The 20,139-nt window shown below is 48.7% G+C and overlaps 2 pseudogenes; one reads left to right on the top strand and one right to left on the bottom strand.

Moving 5' to 3' along the window:
• Positions 1-10,103: 10,103 nt before the first annotated feature.
• On the bottom strand, positions 10,104-15,220 carry LOC133052185 (PI-PLC X domain-containing protein 1-like; annotated as a pseudogene).
• Positions 15,221-15,429: 209 nt separating this feature from the next.
• LOC133052184 (PI-PLC X domain-containing protein 1-like) lies at positions 15,430-19,307 on the top strand (annotated as a pseudogene).
• The last annotated feature ends 832 nt before the right edge of the window (positions 19,308-20,139 follow it).

Here is a 20,139-nt window from a genome sequence, read left to right as displayed (position 1 = left end):
ATTCCTTCCCAATGCCGTGCTCATCACAGGGCCAGCACGCCCTCCCCAGGGCTGACACCTTCTGAGTGAGGTTCCGCTGCTCTTCCCTACTCTGTACTTTTCCGTTTGCAACTGTTTTCCTTTTCACCCAATTGCTATCTTGCTGTAGCAGGAAAAGGCCAAATCGATGCCCGGTCCCGCAAAAGGTCAAAGAGAATGTGACAGGCCTCTGACTCTGATACAGTGCCATGAAGAAGGTGCACATGGATCCAGAGGGGCTCTGACAAAATGAAGCAGTGAACCCACAGCTGAAATGGTAAGTTTCAGCCTCCCTTCCTGTCAGCTCTACAGTTTACTACTACCAACCGACAGAGAGCCCCACACGAAAGGCACCTTGGCATGTCTGCCCGCCCTACGCCCACAGCTCTCCTCTCCCTTGTACAGGAAGCAGCATTCCTCTCCTAAATGCACCAAGAGGGGTTGATTCCACCAGGCCTCACTGACTTGCTGAATGGCAAGGCTCTCTTTCTGCTGCCCTTGTTAGCCTGTGGTAGGTCTGCCTACAGCTCAGGCATTCCCTAACTCTTTTACACAGTGTGGGCCACCGAACCCAGCTAATGGTTTGGCCGGGGGACATCCAAGACACTCACTTAGAATCCAGGGTCCCTGTGAGAGTCATGTGGTGCAGGTCTCCTTCAGGAACTCCATGATGAGAGCAGAGGTTGTGCTCGCGTGAGGCTTTCAGGACTCTCCTTCAGGTGCAGACTGACACCTTTAACCCTTTGCCCTCCATGGCCAAGGAGGAAACTGCCAAGAAAGGAGGAAATTAATGTCAAAACTTCTGGAGCAAGCAATGGGGCCTCTTTTGCAGGACTGCTATTCACGAACCCCTGGAGCCTGAAAACCAGCAGGCTCTGAACTGCCAACTGTCTCTTACTGCCCCAGGGTCCTTGCATACAAACGGCCCACCAACCGTGCTTCATTGCTGTTCTCTCTCTCACAGACACACACCAGCACAGGGGCACACACATGCACCCCACACCATTGCTTTTCTCACCTTTCTGCATGGCCATTTACCAGGAAGTGCCCGGATGGAGGCCATACCCATGCCGTGCCTCTCCTGGGATGCCTGGGCTTGCAAACCAAGTGCTTACCTTAGCACGTCATTTGTCTTGCATGGGGCCAATGTGTGCCATCCTGGGAGCAGGAGGGTGCTGGCTGACAGGCTGATGCTAGGCAGCACTAGCCCAGGACCTCCAGCTATCTCCTTCTCACATGTGTGGCAAAAGTAAGTCTCCAGTGAAGCAGGCTCTCTTTCCTTGCATCCTCCTCCCAGTCTCTACCCTTTTCTCAAGGACCTTGGTCTCATCAAAATCCTGGGTCCTGCAGAAGGCATACCTACCATTCTCACGGCAGCCAATGCCCCACAGACGGAGGGGTCCACAGGCAGCAGTTTTAAAGCCCCACACCACTTGATCTACTCTGGGTGACTCCTCAAATCCTCTACCCCTGCTTAACAACACAAACAGACAAAACAACACAGCAGAAATAGTGAGCTTGTTTATGTCTCTTTATCTAATTGCAGATTTATGGACCCACTGTCAGGAGCTGTCCCTGGCCATCCCTCCTTCGTTGCTGTCCTGGGCATGGGCACCACAGAGATGCGTGGACCAGTCTCCCGTAGGCTGTGGGTGCCTTGGGCCTCATCTACTGGTTGTTCCACGTCTCAAGTTCTGTCACCCTCATCTCTGCGTCTGCAGGTGGGCCAGAACCACGCACCACCCACAAACACAGGCGACATGAACACACGCCTGTACATGCACACGTGCGAGGCACAGGGACAGAATCGTAACAGAGAACGCATGTTTCAGTACCTGAGAACCAGTGGTTCACACGAAATACAGAGATTTCCATAGTTCTTATGGGAAATTCCCCATTCTGATCTTCAAATGTGAGATACAGAGAAGCCCAACTTTATGAAAGAGTATTAGCACCCAGATTTTTATATAAGAGATACAGAGAATTCCATATTTCATGGTGGAAAACTGTCTGGTTTATGTGTGAGAAATACAAAGAATTCCATATTTCATGAAGAAACAGTGATGCCCATGGTGGTAATGGCGACCTCATTCAAAAGGACTTATGCCAGGACTGTTACAGTCAGTGCTCCTGAAGCCATGGCAGGCCACTGTCCACACACGCCTCCACCAGAGACTCCTGAACACTCACTGGCCTCTCTCGTGGCCTCCCTTCTCCTTGCTCCTGGGTCCTGGTGCACACAAGGTTGTGTCTGTGCCTTCCAAGCGTCTGTTTCCCTTGTCCTGTGGAAGTTCCATAACCAAACCCACTGGCCTCCAGAATCAAATACGCTGGGAGTTCTCAGTCCCTCTGCTGGATCCACAGGGTGGGAAATCTGTTTTGGGTCCTAGAAATTTCATAACAGTGGGAGGACTTGAGATAATTGTTCTCTAGTTTATGGGCTGTCTGCTTCCAAAACCTACGGGAATCAGTAAAAGCAGTGCTAAGAGGGAAGTTGATAGCAATACAATCCTACCTCAACAAACAAGAAAAACATCAAATAGACAGCGTAACACTATACCTAAAGCAGGTTGAAAAATAAGTTAAAAAATCCAAACCCTAAGTTAGTAGAAGGAAAAAAAATCATAAAAATCAGAGCCAAAATAAATGAAAAAGAACTGAATGCAGCAATAGTAAAGATTTACAAAAGAAAAAGTTGGTTCTTTGAGAAGATAAACAAAATTGACAAATCACTAGCCAGACCCATCAGGAAAAAAGGGAGAAGAATCAAACCAGTCAACAAAACTAGAAATGGAAATGGAGAAATCACAACAGACAACACAGAAATACAAAGGATCACAAGAGACTACTATCAGCAGCAGGAAGAAATGGACAAATTCTTAGAAAGTATAACCTTCCAAAACTGAACCAGGAAGAAAGAGAAAATTTTACCAGACCCATCAAAAGCAGGGAAATTGAAACTGTAATAAAAAATCTTCGGACAAACAAAAGCCCAGGACCAGTTGGATTCACAGGTGAATTCCTCCAAACAATTAAAGAGCTAACACCTATCCTACTCAAACTCTTCCAAATTATTGCACAAGGTAAACCCCCAAACTCATTTCATGAGGCCCCCATCACCCTATTCCCAAAACCAGACAAAGATGCCACAAAAAAAGAAAACTAAAGGCCAATATCACTGATGAACATACAGGAAAAATCTTCAACAAATTCTAGCAAACAGAATCCAACAACATATCCAAAAGGTCAGACATCATGACCAAGAGGGTTTATTCCAGGGATGCAAGGATTCTTCAATATTTGCAAATCAGTCAATGTGATAAATTGCATTAACAAACTAAAAGATAAAAACCATATGGTTATCTCCATAGATGCAGAGAAAGCCTCTGACAAAATTCATGCATTTATGATAGAAACACTCCAGAAAGCAGGCATAGAAAGAACACGAATCAACATAATAAAAGTCATACATGATAAAATCATAGCAAACTTTATTCTCAAAGGTGAAAAATTGAAAGCATTTCCCCTAAAGTCAGGAACAAGACAAGAGTGCCCACTCTCACCACTACTATTCAACATAGTTTTGGAAGCTTTAGCCATAGCAATGAGAGAAGAAAAAATTAAAGGGTATCCAGATTGGAAAAGAAGAAATGAAACTCTAACTGTTTGCAGATAACATGATCTTCTACACAGAAAGCCCTAAAGACACCACCAGAAAATGACTAGAGCTGATCAATGAATATAGAAAAGTTGCAGGATATAAAATTAATACACATAAATCCTTTGCATTTCGATACACTATCAATGAGAAAACAGAAAGGGAAATGAAGAAGCAATCCCTTTCAGCATTGTGGTGAAAAGAATGACATACTTAGGAATAAAACTACCTAAAGAAACAAAAGACCTAAATACAGAAAACGTTAAGACACTGATGAATGAAATCAAAGATGACACAAATAGATGGTGAAATATACCTTGTTCATGGATCTGAGGAGTCAACATAGTGATAATGAGTATACTACCCAAGGCACTCGTAGATTGAATGCAATCCCTATCAAGCTATCAATGGTATTTTTCACAGAACAAGAACACATAATTTTACAATGTGGACTGAAATACAGAAAACCTCGAAGAGCCAAAGCAATCTTGAGAAAGAAAAATGGAAGAGGAGGAATCAATCTGCCTGACTTCAGACTATACTACAAAGCTACAGCCATCAAGACAGTATGGTACTGGCACAAAGACAGAAATATAGATCAATGGAACAAAACAGAAAGCTCAGAGATAAATCCATGCACCCATGGACACCGTGTCTTTAACAAAGGATGCAAAAAAATACAATGGAGAAAAGACAATCTCTTTAACAAGTGGTGATGGGAAAACTGGTCTACCAAATGTAAAAGAAGGAAACTAGAATGCTTTCTAACATCATACACAAAAATAAATTCAAAATGGATGAAAGAATCAAATGCAATACGAGAAAGTGTAAAACTGGAGCCTATTATACCGAGTGAAGTATGTCAGAAGGAGAAACACCCATAGAGTATATTAACACATATCTATGGAAACTTGAAATATAATAATGATGACTGCATACACGAGGCAGCAATAGAGACACAGATATAAAAAAGAGACTTTTGGACTCTGTGGGAGAAGGCCAGGGTGAGATGATTTGAGTGACTAGCATCAAAACATGTATGTTATGATATGTGAAATAGATCACCCATCCAACTTTGATGCATGACACAGGGCACTCAAAGCCTCTGTACTGGGGAAACCTTGAGGGATGGGATGGGGAGAGAAGTGGTAGGGGTTTCAGGATGGGCAAGACATGTACTCCCATGGCTGATTCAACTCCATATATGGCAAAAACTACCACAGTACTGTAAAGTAAGGAGCCTGCAATTAAAATAAATATATTAATTTAAAAGAAAAAGACTCATGTGCATCTTGTCTACAGGAAACCCACTTCAGACCTAAAGACACATACAGACTGAAAGTGACAGGATGGAAACATATATGCCATGCAAATGGGAATCAAAAGAAAGATGGAATAGCAATCCTCATATCAGACCTTAAGCTAAAGAAGATTACAATAGATAAGGAAGGACACTACATAGTGATGAAGGGATCAATACAAGATGAAGACATAACAAATGTAAACATCTCTGCCCCCAACACAGGAGCACCTCAATACATAAGACAGACACTAACAGACATTAAAAGAGAAACTGACAGTAAAACAATCATAGTCAACTTTAACACCCCCCTCACACCAATGGACAGATCATCAAAACAGAAAATTAATGCAGAAACACATGTCTTAAATGATACATGAGATGAGATGAATCTCACTGATATCTTCAGGATATGCCATCCAAATGGAGAAGAATGCACCTTCTTCTCATGTGCACAGGGAATATTTTCCAGGAGAGACCACATCTCGGGTCCCAAATCAAATCTCAGTAAAATGAACAAAATTGAAATTGTATCAAGCATCTTCTCTGACCACAACACTGAGACTAGATATCAATTAGAAGAAAAAAAGAAAACTGTAAGAAACACAAACACATGGAGATAAAACCATACGTTTCTAAATAACCAACAGGTTGCTGAAGAAGTCAAAACGGAAATCAAAAATTTTCTAGAAAACAATGACAAAGAAAACATGGCAACTCACAATCTATGGGAGGCAGGAAAAGAAGTTCTAAGAGGGAAGTTTATAGCAATACAATCCTAACTCAAGAAACAAGAAAAGCATCGAATAGACAACCTCAATTGACTCCTAAAACAACTGATGATGAAGAACAATAACAACAGCAAGAAAAAAAAACAGCCAAAATTAGTACATGGAAAAAAATCATAAAGATCTGAGCTAAAATAAATGAAAAATAATTGAAAGAAACAATAGCAAAGGTTAACAAACTAAAAGCTGGTTCTCTGAGAAGATAGTATTGACAAACCTTTAGCCAGATTCATCGAGAAAAATAGAAGAATGAAATCAACAAACGTAGAAATGAAAAGGGAGAGATTACAACAGAAAATGCAGAAACACAAAGGATTATAAGAGACCATTATGAACAACTCTATGGCAATAAAATAGATAACCTGGAAGAAATGGAGAGATGCTTAGAAAAGCTCAATCTTCCAAGACTGAAACAGGAAGAAATAAAAATTATGAACCACTCAATTACAAGCTCCAAACTGAAGCTGTGATCAACAAATTCCCAAAAGGCAAAAGCTCAGGACCAGATGGCTTCACAGGTGAATTCCATCAAACATTCAGAGATGACCAAATGCCCATCCTTCTAAAACTCTCTCAAAAATATTTCAGAGGAAGGAACACTTCCAAACTCATTCTACAAGACTACCATCACCCTGATACCAAAACCAGACAAAGACAAGACCAAATAAGAAAACTACAGGCCAATATCACTGATGAACATAGATGCAAAAAGTCCTCAGCAAAATTTTAGCACACAGAATTCAACAACACATCAAAAACCATGATCAAGTTGGCTTTATTCCAGGGATGCAAGGATTCTTCAATATTCGCAAATCAATCAATGTGACACACCATATTAACCAAAAGAAAGCTAAAAATCATATGATAACCTAAATAGATGCAGAAAAAGCCATTAAATTTAAAATTTTTCAATTATTAAATTAAAAATAAAAAAACCTAAAAAAGAAATAAACTAAAAAAAGGAAAAAACGTTGAAATAACTCAAATGTCCATCAACTGGTGAATAAATAAAACATGCAATACAAAATTATTTGGCCATCAAAAGAATGGAGTTCTTATAAAAGCTATAACATGCTAGAGCTCTGAAATGATCATGTTAATTAAAAGAAGCCAGGAACAAAAGGCTGTGTATTGCATATTCTGTTCGTGTGAACACGTGTCTCAGATTAGGTAATTCTCTAAAGACCGAAAATAGAGGAGTGAATGCAAGGGCCCAGATGAAGGGGGAAATGGAAAATGACTGCCAACTGGAGAGTGTTTCCCACTGGAGTGATGAAAATATTCTAGAATGAGGCTGTGGTTCTGGTTATTCAACCTATGAATAAGTTACAAATCAATGAATTAGACTGCTTAACTAGTAAATTCATGGTACAGGTACATCATGTCAATGAATCAAACTTTTTTTTTTAACTACTGGAATTAACTTCTATGTCCAGGAATATTATCCTTCAAAAACAAAGGAGAAGGAGATATTCTCACAGGAACACAAAATTGGGGAATTCATTTTCAGCAGATACCTTGTCTGTAAGAAATGTTAAAAGAAGTTATTTACACAGAATAAGATGATATTGAAGAGAAACTATGAGTTAAGAAAGACCGTTATCTTGAAGTTTGACAGAAAACAACAAAATTCTGGAAAGTAATTATTCTTTAATGAAAATTTAATTGAAAAAATAAACAAAGGCAAATGGAAATGAAGGTTTTTTTCTTATTATTAATTGGTTAAAGATAAATGCTTCTTTGGGTTTCTCTGTTTTTCAATGATTATGAATCTTCATAGTTAAAGTGGGTTTCACGTATACAAGATCCAGTTTCACTCAGTGGTAAAGAATCCGCCTGCAATGCAGGAGCTGTGGCAGATGCGAATTCCATCTCTGGGTCAGGAAGATCCCCTGCAGGACAGCATGGCAACCCACTCCAGCATTCTTGCCTGGAGAATCCCCGTGAACAGAAGAGACTGGTGGGCTCACAGTCCATGGGATGGCAAAGAGTTGGACATGACAGTGCAAGTAAACAACAGCAGACACACATTCCTAACAGAAACTCTGAAGATACTAAAAATAGATGAGAAAATTCTCAGCCTAAACAAAGGAAAAGAAACAAACAAAAAACCTAGATTGTAGAGTTGAATTATAAAAGGTTTTAGGCAATAAAATGTCTCCCAACACTAGTGTAAACATTGTGTTCCACACAAGGGAGAGGAGTCATTTTTAATACTCACTCAATAGAAAAACATTCTAGTTACATTCATAAATTCAAGGAAATGAAAATGTCCAGAAAACATAGTACAAAATCTACTCATCATTCTATATCTAATTTTAGCCTCCAACTAATAAAAATAAATAAAAACCAGTAAGGGAATTTTTAAAGAAAAACGTCTGTGAAAATTTAAGCAGCACCCAATGAAAAGAGTTGGACACGACTGAGTGACTGAACTGAACTGAAGCAGTCCCAATGAATGTAATGTTATTTCCTTTTTTCCATAGGCTCAAAGTAATTGACAATTAAGAATGAATTTCACTTTAAAACATATTTTTCAATTTCACCAGGATGTTTTATATACAAATATAAGATTTTTCAAGGTAAAAAGGTTTGTACCTTGCAGTGACTATTTTGTTTCACTGACTTAAAGTCACATTGTGTGTCTTTACCTTGACCACCTTTGTGGTATCACTGTGCATTTAGAATCAACTGTTTGAATGTGGGGTCTGTGAAGTTCTTGGGTCACATACTGTTGAAGCCTAGCTTGAAGGTTTTCGAGCATTACCTTGCTAGCATGTGAAATGAGTGCAGCCATGCGGTAGTTTGAACATTGTTTGGCATTGCCCTTCTTTGGATTGAAACGAAAACTGACCTTTCTCAGTCCTGAGGTCACTGCCAAGTTTTCCAAACTGGCTGGCCTATTGAGTGCACCACTTTAACAGCACCATCTTTTAGGAGTTGAAAGAGCTCAGCTAGAATTTCATCACCTCCACTAGCTTTGTTCATACTGCTGCTTCCTAAGGCCCACTTGACTTTGCACTCCCGGATGTCTGGCTCTAGGTGAGTCATCACACCATCGTGGTTATCCAGGATAATAAGATCTTTTTTTTTTAAATTTACAGTTCTTCTGTGTATTCTTGCTACCTCTTCTTAATCTCTTCTGTTTTAGTTAGGCCCATAACGTTTCTGTGCTTTATTGTGCCTGTCTTTGCATGAAATGTTCCCTTGGCATGTCTAATTTTCCTGAAGAGATCCCTAGTCTTTCCCATTCTACTGTGTCCCTGTGGTTCTTTGCTTTATTCAAACCCCTTGTGAGTATACTCTGGAAGGGACAAATAGACTCAAGGGTTAGGCCTGGCACACACGACAGCAGAAGACCTATGAACGGAGGTTCCCAACATTGTACAGGAGGTGGTGATCAAAAGCATCCACAAGAAAAGGAATTGCAAAGAGGCAAAGTGGTTGTCTGAGGAGGCCTTACAAATAGATAAGAAGAGAAGAGAAACGTAAAGCACTCACGGAAAGATATAGCCACTGCCATACTGCCTCCCCCGCCGCCCGATCTGGGGGTCACCGTCTGCTGCTCTCGGTGCCAGGGGGAGGGGACAACTCAGACTCTCCTACTGGGAAGCCAGGGACCGGGTGTGTCTCCCTGAGGATGTGATTGTATAAATCATGCACTCACCTTTAATCATCACCTCACACTCTGCATTCGCCAAGAGACACACGGAGGACCGAGGAGACCATGGACCCTGCCACCTGGCCACACCTCTGCAGTCTCCAACGTTCAGTGGACGGGCGGGCGGATGACCAGCCCCGCAAGACAGGGCTGAGAATAGCCTCCGCAATGCCCAGCTCCTAAACGCGCCGTTCATCAGCCCCAAGGCGGCTTCCCGTTTAGGCCGGTGATGGCACAGGATGTGACCGAGACGCAGCCTCCGCGATACGCAGCTCCACCCACGCGCTGTCCGTCAGCCTCGAAGCAGCTTCCGGTTCAGCCCAGTGACGTCACAGGATGCGAATGAGGAGTGGCCTCAGCACTACCCACCCCCTCAGTGCGCTGTCCTTCAGCCGCGAGGTGGCTTCCGGTTCAGGCTGGTAACATCACACGACGTGACTGAGACGCGGCCTCCACAATGCCCAGCTCCACCTACGCGCCGTCTGTCAGCCTCGAAGCAGCTTCCGGATCAGCCCAGTGACGTCACAGGATGTGAACGAGGTGCGTCCTCTGCAATGCCCAACCGCACAGTGTGCCGTCCGTCAGCCCCGAGGCGGCTTCCAGTTCAGGCTGGTCACATCACAGGACGTGACTGAGATGCAGCCTCCGCGCTGCCGAGCTCCACACACACGCCGTCCGTCAGCCCCGAAGCAGCTTCCGGTTCAACTTGATGACATCGCCAACAAACCCGATGGCCCAGATGAAGTCACCTGCGATGGTGTTGGTACAGCCGGCAGCTGACCCCGGGCACTGGCCCCGCACCCATGCGCAAAGTTAGTGGTGCCAGGGACCAGGCCGGGTGGATGAGGACAAAGTGCAGGTTCTCCTTGAGGTTGATGCCGGCCATGAACAGCCTGCCTGGGAGAAGAGAGGGGCTGCAGTTCATGGTGCGAGACGTGGGGTCTGGTGCCCACGTGTGCAGTCACTAACCCATGGAGTCATGTGGCCAACCAAACCGTGTGGTCACCGACTCACATGATTGGTCACCCACCCATGGGGTCACTAACCTGCGAGGTCATGCGGTCACCTGTCCACATGATTACCCCCTCACACCATCACCCACCCACAAGGTCACCCACTCACTGGGTCAGCAACTCACATGGTAACCCACCCTGCAGGCAGGAACTCAAACCGGTCACCCACCCACACACTTACCCACCCACGTGGTCACCCACCCACGAGGTCACCAACCCACACATCTCCTGACCATGTGACCAGTAACCCATGGGTCAACTGCCCACGCAGTCACCAAGCTGTGCCATCACCCACCCAGACTCTGGCCTCCTCCGTGGTCAGAGATTCAGATGTCTGACAGAGACCAAAGTTCAGACAGCAGGGACTCACAGGGGTGTTGACTGATGAATTTCTCCTGTTACAGAGGACAGGCGAGCTGGACAGTGACCCCAGAGATGTCCACGTCCTGACCCCGTGTGGTGGACACAATAATGTCCGCACGGAGGTTCACATCCTGTCTACATCCTGACCCCCTGTGGTGGACACAGTAACATCCCCAAGGATGTCCATGCCATGGTCCCCAGGTGGTGAACAGAATAACGTCCCCCAGTATGTCCTGTTCCATTTCTCCTCTTGAACCCAAAGCCAGCCCCATGCGCTAGGACATACATGTGACTAGGTGTCCCGGTATGAAGGCGGCACTCACCTGGGTGGCTGCAGCTCTTTATGTGCTCCAGGTAGTGGACAAGGTCTAGGTGCTTCACCTGGTTCCCCCACCAGTAGGGGATACCGGGCCACAGTTCTGCATGCTGACTCATGGATGCCTCGTCCTTGTATGACAGGATGACCTGCTGGCCCTGGGACCACGGCTGGCACAGAGTTGGCACCTCCTGTGGGGAGAATCATCCAGGTGCCCATGAGACGTGTGCACAGGGGTTATTGGGGTGCCTTGTGACACAATGCATCAGGTATTGGGGGTGTCCCAGAAGCTACAGCAGTGTGTGGATTATTGGGGTGTCTATGAGAAGTGATGGAATGGTTATTGGGTTCTCTGTGAGAAGAGACAGTCAAGGGTGGAATAATGGCATGTCTGAGTAGAGACACTAGTGGGTAGATTACTGGGGTGTCTGAGTGGAGAAGGTGATGAGTGAGTTATTGGGGTGTCTTGAGCAGTGATTGGTAGATATTTGGGGTGTTTGAGTGGAGACAGTGGTGGGTAGATTACTTGGGTGTCTTGAGCAGTGATGGGTCAATTATTGGGGTACGTACCTGAGTGGAAACAGAGGTGGGTGGATTATTGGGATTTCTGATAGGAAACGGCGGTGGATTACTGGGGCTCTTGAGGCATGATTGATGGATTTTGGGAGTGTGTGAATAGAGACCGGGCAGGGTGGATTATTGGGGGTGCCTGTGGACCAGTGATGGGCTGGTTACTGGGGTGTTTGAGTGGAGACAGTGGTGGGAGGGTTACTTGGGTTCCATGAGCGGCGTCACCTGGTATCTGAATCAGCCTCATGCAGCGAGCAGATAGGCGGATTACAGTGAAACCTAGTGCTCCGGCTGCCAGGAGCATGGGGAGCCTGTGGCCCCTGCACACCCCATGGAAACACAGCATGTCCCCAAAGATGTTCTTGATGCAGCCCGTCAGGTACTAGTGCAGGTCCTCCATCATGCCCTCGGAGTTCCTGCATGTCAGGATGACCAACTCTTGGGGGTGGTTCTCCAGCTACTCCGAGATCTCCGTGAGGGCATTCTGGGCGGGGGTGGAGGAGAAGCGCCTTGTAGTGAGAGACAGAGGGGCGTGGGTGGGGACTTCTCCCTGCACAGCCCCTCTACAGACGGGTTGGGGGTCTCGACACACAAAGACATAAAGCATGGCGCCTGCTCCCAAGGGACCCAGCCTCTCCTGAGTGGCCGTGGGGAGCTGTGGCATTGCTCTGGTGTGTGTGTGTGTGTGTGTTTCTGTGTATGTAGATGCTCTGGTAGGTACAGGTGCACACGCATGTGTGCATGTGTTCAGGGTCTGTGTGTGCACGGATATGCATGTGTGTGTGTGTGTGTGTGTGTGTGTGTGTGTGTGTGTGCGCGCGCACGCACAGCAGCAGAGAGCAGTGCTTATAATACTGTGTGAAGTCTGTACTCCAGGGAGCGTGGGAGGCCAGCAGGGTGCATTCACAGTGAGGCCCAGGCCGGAACCTCCAAGGGTCATTAGGTTCTGTGGTGGGGGCACCAGGGGCCGAGGCCAGAGTGAAACATTAAGTGACTTGGCCAGCAGCCGAGAGAATGGGCTGGACACCCCAAAACTGGTAGACACAGGAAAAGACGTGTCAGGAACCTGGTTTACCCAAATTCTGGGAGACACCCCAGAGTCCTGGGGTAGAGGTGTGGGTTCAGAAATGCATGTTGGTCGGGAATTCTGAGTGACTGATGCCAGAGGTCAGCTCTCTCCTGCCAGGAGTGGATGTGTGTCTGTACCCTTAGAGATCAGTGTCTTCTAACAGGAGTGGACCTGTGTTGTCCCCTTAGAGGTCTGCCTCTCCTGCCTGGACTGGTCATATGTCCATCTGAGTGGACGTGAGCCCATCCCCTCCGAGGCCCTCCACGTCCTACCTGGACCAGACATGGGTGTCCCTGGCTGGCGGACCCCTGTCCATACCCCCTGCCCCCGCCCCCACCTCCACAAGGGCTGTCGTGTACACCATGTGGCCAGAGTGCAGGTTCCCCTCGGTGCCCTCCTCTGTGTGCGCCATCCGCAGGTCCTCATGCCAGCATCCAGCTGCTTCGTGATGCTCAGCACCTGCACACAGAGGTCGGTCACCTGTGCTGGGCACAGAGGGTGGCCCCCCGCTCAGGGGCTGGGCATGCACTGAGGATGCCCAGTGAGGGCCACATCGTCCACTGTGAAATCAACAGTGTTGGTGCTGCCGGGGTTGAGGCCCTGCTTCTGGAACAGGGTCTCCAGGGTCACTGGTCACGTGAAGCACAGAGCCTGGGTCCAGATTGTGGTCTTGGGGTGGCTGTTCCTGCAGAGTCCTACCTCACCCTCCTCTCAGGCAGTCCCTGGGTGGAAGCGCCCTGTGGGTTCACCAGCCCAGGCTCCAAACACCCAAGCTGGACCCTTGGACATGAGGACACACAAGACCCATGGTATCAGAGTTGTCCTATTATAACTTTCCCCCCTCCACAGTAATAGTCCCCCACTACAGTAAGGGTCCTCCTTGATTATGAATCCCATCTCCACAGTAGGGCTTCCCTGGTGGCTCAGCTGGTAAAGATTCCGCCTGCATTGTGGGAGACCTGGCTTCAGTCCCTGGGTTGGGAAGATCCACTGGAGAAGGGAAAGGTTATGCACTCCAGTATTCTGGCCTAGAGAATTCCATAGCCAGTCTAGAGTCAGACATGACTGATCAACTTTCACTTTCTCCACAGTGACATCCCCCCTACATGGTCATAGCCCTATTTATTGTTGTATCTCCCCTCTATCATATTAGTCAGCTCTCTACAGTAATGTTGCCCCTTGTACAAATAAAGTCCTACCTCTGTGTAATCATCCCCCCTCTAGAATAATAGTCCTTCTCCCTGAAGAGCTCACCCTCCTGTAATAGTCCCCTTTCCTCTTCACAATAACCCTTCAGAATAAAATTCTCTTCTCTAATCTGAATAGTCAATGAGATGCAAGTAGAACAGACAGCAAAACAGTATGTCAGAACCCCAAGCACCGCACCGTGGGGACCCCTGTGGATGTGTGTGCCCCACCACATAGGGCTCCTTTGGTGTGTCTGTGTCACCATCCTAGGGACACCTGAGGGTGTGTGTCTGTCTTCCCCTCACAGAGGAGACCTCCCCATAATACAGGTCACCTGTCTCCTGGGTGTCCTTTCCACAACTCTCCACCTAGCACAGGTCACCTGCCCACTCCCGAGTCGTCCTGTCTCCACATCCCTGGACCTCTGTTCCATCAGAATCCGGGTCAGGGTGTCACAAGCGCTTCATCTTCCCATTTGCACTGGCCTGAGATGGTGGTGGGTTCACTGTGATGGGAGGAATAATGTCCCATTGCCTGTGGACACCAATCCTGTACTTGCAAGACACTCTCCCATCTCCCAGGCACATAGGTGTGGGTCACCTGTCCTCTCTTCCTTGTCTCTGAACCCCAGCTGTCTGGTTTCCCAGTGCAGATTCAGGAGTGCTCAGCAGTAGTGCCACCCAGCCACGAGGCCTCGGACAGCACCCCAGGGAGCAAGCCTGGTGCCCCTACATACCCTGATGGCACTTCCTCCTGTGAGTCTGCCGCGCCCTCTGAGTTCTCAGCCCACTCAGGTGAGCAGGTGGGGCGCGTGCCGGTGAGGTCAGGTTCTGCCCCCGCCGGCCCGCTGTGAGACACTGGAGGAGGCCCCATGTGACCTCATGCAGTAGACTGAGGTAGAGAACCCACCTGGGCCCAGGTGCCCCCAGGAGCAGGGGCCCACCTGGAGGGGACAGATGGCTGTCAAGCACAGCTCTTGCCTTGTGTAATTGCTTCCTCCTGGGAGATCCCCGGCTGCTGGAATCCTTCTCAGGGGATCTGATGGGCAGAGAGCCAGGGCTGGAATATAGGCAAACCTCATTCCTGCTTGCATCAGGTGCCTGCAGCCTGGCCTTAAGAGCTCACACCCAGAGGAGGGAGCGAGCAGTAGGGCATCCACCAGAACCCGGGAGTCCTGCAGGACTGGGGTCTCTCTGCTCTGAGGGTCCCTTGGTGCCAGGGTCTCAAGTGGTATGGCTGCCAAGGAGAAGTGGGCTGTGTGCAGGGTGGGGGACATGGGTGGTGGTCTTCCAAGGGGTGTTGAAGGTCATTTGCTGCAGCAGCACCTAATTTAATCCTTGTAGAGGTGGATGGCAAGTGCCTGTGTGTAGCTGACAATATTCATATGAGTCTTTGCTTTTTCTTTTAATTTGGATTGGGTGGGGGCGCTGTGACTTCCTTTCCCATTTTTTCCCCATGTTTTATCCTCATATTTTTTTTTTCGTCATGATTCTCTACAGAGAACACAGTACCATTTTCTGCTACTAGTTTATGTTAATATTAGTTTTTTGCTTTTTCTTTTATTTTGGATGGAGAGAATCTATTATTTTCTTTCCCTTTTTTTATCCTTATGTTTTCTTGTTTTTCCATTATGACTCCTTGTAGAGGACACAGTACATTTTCTGCTACAAACTTATATTTGGGCTTCCCTGGTGGCTCAGTTGGTAAAGAATCTGCTTGCAATGCTGGTGACATGGGTTCGATTCCTGGGTTGGGAAGATCTCCTGGAGAAGGGAATGGCAACCCACTACAGTAATCTTGCCTGGATAATTCCATGGACAGAGGGGTCTGGTGGGCTACAGTCCACTGGATAGAAAAGAGTTGGAAACAACTGAACAACTTTCACTTTTCAATTTATGTTAAAGTTATTTTTTGCTTTTTCCTGTCTTATTTGTGTGGTGGACAGATGTTTCTTCCTTTTGTTCTCCCCGCTTGATTCCTTCTTGCCTTTCCTAGTACTGTTTCTGGGGGTGGGCACAGACTTTGTGGGTCTTGTGTGTTCTCATGTCCAAGGGTCCAGCTTGGGTGTTTGGAGCCTGGGCTGGTGAACCCACAGGGCGCTTCCACCCAGGGACTGCCTGAGAGGAGGGTGAGGTAGGACTCTGCAGGAACACCCCCCCGCCAAGACCACAATCTGGACCCGGGCTCTGTGCTTCATGTGACCAGTGACCCTGGAGACCCTGTTCCCAGAAGCAGGGCCTCAACCCCGGCAGCACCAACACTGTTGATTTCACAGTGGACGATGTGGCCCTCATTGGGCATCCTCAGTGCATGCCCAGCCCCTGAGCGGGGGGCCACCCTCTGTGCCCAGCACAGGTGACCGACCTCTGTGTGCAGGTGCTGAGCATCACGAAGCAGCTGGATGCTGGCATGAGGACCTGCGGATGGCGCACACAGAGGAGGGCACCGAGGGGAACCTGCACTCTGGCCACATGGTGTACACGACAGCCCTTGTGGAGGTGGGGGCGGGGGCAGGGGGTATGGACAGGGGTCCGCCAGCCAGGGACACCCACGTCTGGTTCAGGCAGGAGAGGCTGACCTTTAAGGGGACAACACAGGTCCACTCCCGTTAGAAGACACTGATTTCTATGGGTACAGACACACATCCACTCCTGGCAGGAGAGGGCTGACCTCTGGCATCAGGCACTCAGAATTCCTGACCAACATGCATTTCTGAACTCACACCTCTACCCCTGGCCTCTGGGGTGTCTCCCAGAATTTGGCTAAACCAGGTTCCTGACACGTCTTTTCCTGTGTCCCGTTTTGGGGTGTCCAGCCCATTCTCTCGGCTGCTGGCCAAGTCACTTAATGTTTCACTCTGGCCTCGGCCCCCAGTGCCCCACCACAGAACCTAATGACCCTTGGAGGTTCCGGCCTGGGCCTCACTGTGAATGTACCCTGCTGGCCTCCCACGCTCCCTGGAGTACAGAATTCTCACAGTATTATAAGCACTGCTCTCTGCTGCTGTGCACACACACACATATGCATATCCGTGCACACACAGACCCTGAACACATGCACACATGTGTGTGCACCTGTATCTACAGGAGCGTGTACATACACACACAGAAGCACACACACACAGACCCCCCCAGAGCAATGCCACAGTTCCCCACTGCCACTCAGAAGAGGCTGGGTCCCTTGGGAGCAGGCGCCATGCTTTATGTCTTTGTGAGTCAGGAACCCCCAACCAGTCTGTAGAGGGGCTGTGCTGGGGGAAGTCCCCACCCACGCCCCTCTGTCTCTCAATACAAGGCCCCTCTCCTCCACCCTCTCCCAGAACGCCCTCCTGGAGATCTCGGGGTGGCTAGAGAACCACCCCCAGGAGGTGGTTATCCTGGCATGCAGGAACTTCGAGGGCATGATGGAGGACCTGCACGAGTACCTGATGGGCTGCATCAAGAACATCTTTGGAAACATGCTGTGTCCCCGTGGGGTGAGCAGGAGCCACAGGCTCCTCATGCTCTTGTCAGCGGGAGCACTAGGCTTCACTGTAATCCGACTATCTGCTTGCTGCGTGAAGCTGATTCAGACTCCAGGTGATGCCGCTCACAGAACTCCAGTAATCCACCCACCACTGTCTCCACTCAAACACCCCAATAACCAGCCCATCACTGGTCACAGGCATGTCCTATAATCCACCCTGCCCGGTCTCTATTCAGGCACTCCCAAAATCCATCAATCATGCCTCAAGTTGCCCCAGTAATCCACCTGCCATTTCCTATCAGAAATCCCAATAATCCACCCACCACTGTCTCCACTCAAACACCCCAAATATCTACCAATCACTGCTCAAGACACCCCAATAACTCACTCATCACCTTCTCCACTCAGACACCCCAGTAATCTACCCACTAGTGTCTCTACTCAGACATGCCATTATTCCACCCTTGACTGTCTCTTCTCACAGAGAACCCAATAACCATTCCATCACTTCTCATAGACACCCCAATAATCCACACACTGCTGTAGCTTCTGGGACACCCCCAATACCTGATGCATTGTGTCACAAGGCACCCCAATAACCCCTGTGCACACGTCTCATGGGCACCTGGATGATTCTCCCCACAGGAGGTGCCAACTCTGTGCCAGCCGTGGTCCCAGGGCCAGCAGGTCATCCTGTCATACAAGGACGAGGCATCCATGAGTCAGCATGCAGAACTGTGGCCCGGTATCCCCTACTGGTGGGGGAACCAGGTGAAGCACCTAGACCTTGTCCACTACCTGGAGCACATGAAGAGCTGCAGCCACCCAGGTGAGTGCCGCCTTCATACCGGGACACCTAGTCACATGTATGTCCTAGCGCAAGGGGCTGGCTTTGGGTTCAAGTGGATAAATGGAACAGGACATATTAGGGGACGTTATTCTGTTCAACACATGGTGAACAGGGTATGGACATTCTTGGGGATGTTACTGTGTCCACCACAGGGGGTCAGGATGTAGACAGGATGTGAACCTCCATGCGGACATTATTGTGTCCACCACACAGTGTCAGGACATGGACATCTCTGGGGTCACTGTCCAGCCCACCTGCCCTCTGTAACAGGAGAAATTCATCAGTCAACACCCCTGTGAGTCCCTGCTATCTGAACTTGGGTCTCTGTCGGACATCTGAATCTCTGACCGCTGCAGAGGCCAGAGTCTGGGGGGTGATGGCACAGCTTGGTGACTGCGTGGGCAGGTGACCCCATGGGTTATTTGTCACATGGGCAGGAGATGTGTGGGTTGGTGACCCTGTGGGTGGGTGACCATGTGGGTGGGTGACTGGTTTGAGCTCCTGACAGCAGGGTGGGTTACCATCTGAGTTGCTGACCCGGTGAGTGGGTGTCCTCGTGGGTGGGTGATGGTGTGAGGGGGTAATCATGTGGACAGGTGACCACATGACCTCGCAGGTTAGTGACCCCATGGGTGGGTGACAACGTGGGTTGGTGGCCATGTGGAGGGATCACCACATCAGGTAGTGACCCCGTGGGTGGGTGACCGACCATGTGAGTCAGTGACCACATGGTCTGGTTTGTCACATGACTCCATGGGTTAGTGACTGCACATGTCGGCGGCTGACCCCACAGCTGGCACCATGAGCTGCAGCCCCTCTCTTGTCCCAGGCAGGCTGTTCATGGCCAGCATCAACCTCACAGAGAACCTGCAGCTTGTCCTCATCCACCTGGCCTGGTCCCTGGCTCCACTACCTTTGCGCATGGGTGCGGGGCCACTGCCTGGGGTCAGCTGCCAGCTATACCAACACCATCGCAGGCGACTTCATCTGGGCCATCGGGTTTGTTGGTGATGTCATCAGGTTGAACCAGAAGCTGCTTCAGGGCTGACAAATGGCACGTGTCTGGAGCTGGGCATCATGGAGGCTGCGTCTCAGTCACGTCCTGTGATGTTACCAGCCTGAAACAGAAACCGCCTCGGGGCTGATGGATGACGCACTGAGGGGGTGGGTATTGCGGAGGCCACTCCTCGTTCACATCCTGTGACGTCACGGGGCTGAACCGGAAGCTGCTTCGAGGCTGCCGGACGGCGCGTGGGTGGGGCTGGGTGTCACGGAGGCTGCATCTCAGTCGCGTCCTGTGGCGTCACCAGCCTAAACTGGTAGCCGCCTTGGTGCTGATGGACAGCGCGTTTAGGAGCTGGGCATTGCGGAGGCTATTCTCAGCCCTGTCTTGCGGGGCTGGTCATCCGCCCGCCCGTCCACTGAACGATGGAGACTGCAGAGGTGTGGCCAGGTGACAGGGTCCATGGTCTCCTCGGTCCTCTGTGTGTCTCTTGGCGAATGCAGAGTGTGAGGTGATGATTAAAGGTGAGTGCATGATTTATACAATCACATCCTCAGGGAGACACACCCGGTCCCTGGCTTCCCAGTAGGAGAGTCTGGGTTGTCCCCTCCCCCTGGCACCGAGAGCAGCAGACGGTGACCCCCAGATCGGGCGGCGGGGGAGGCAGTATGGCAGTGGCTATATCTTTCCATGAGTGCTTTACGTTTCTCTTCTCTTCTTATCTATTTGTAAGGCCTCCTCAGACAACCACTTTGCCTCTTTGCAATTCCTTTTCTTGTGGATGCTTTTGATCACCACCTCCTGTACAATGTTGGGAACCTCCGTTCATAGGTCTTCTGGTGCCATGTGTGCCAGGCCTAACCCTTGAGTCTATTTG

The sequence above is a fragment of the Dama dama genome, chromosome X (genome assembly GCF_033118175.1).
Source record: "Dama dama isolate Ldn47 chromosome X, ASM3311817v1, whole genome shotgun sequence".
NCBI classification, from domain to species: domain Eukaryota; kingdom Metazoa; phylum Chordata; class Mammalia; order Artiodactyla; family Cervidae; genus Dama; species Dama dama.
The sequence above is the reverse complement of the archived record's forward strand: the minus strand, read 5'-3'. Positions and strand labels throughout refer to the sequence as shown.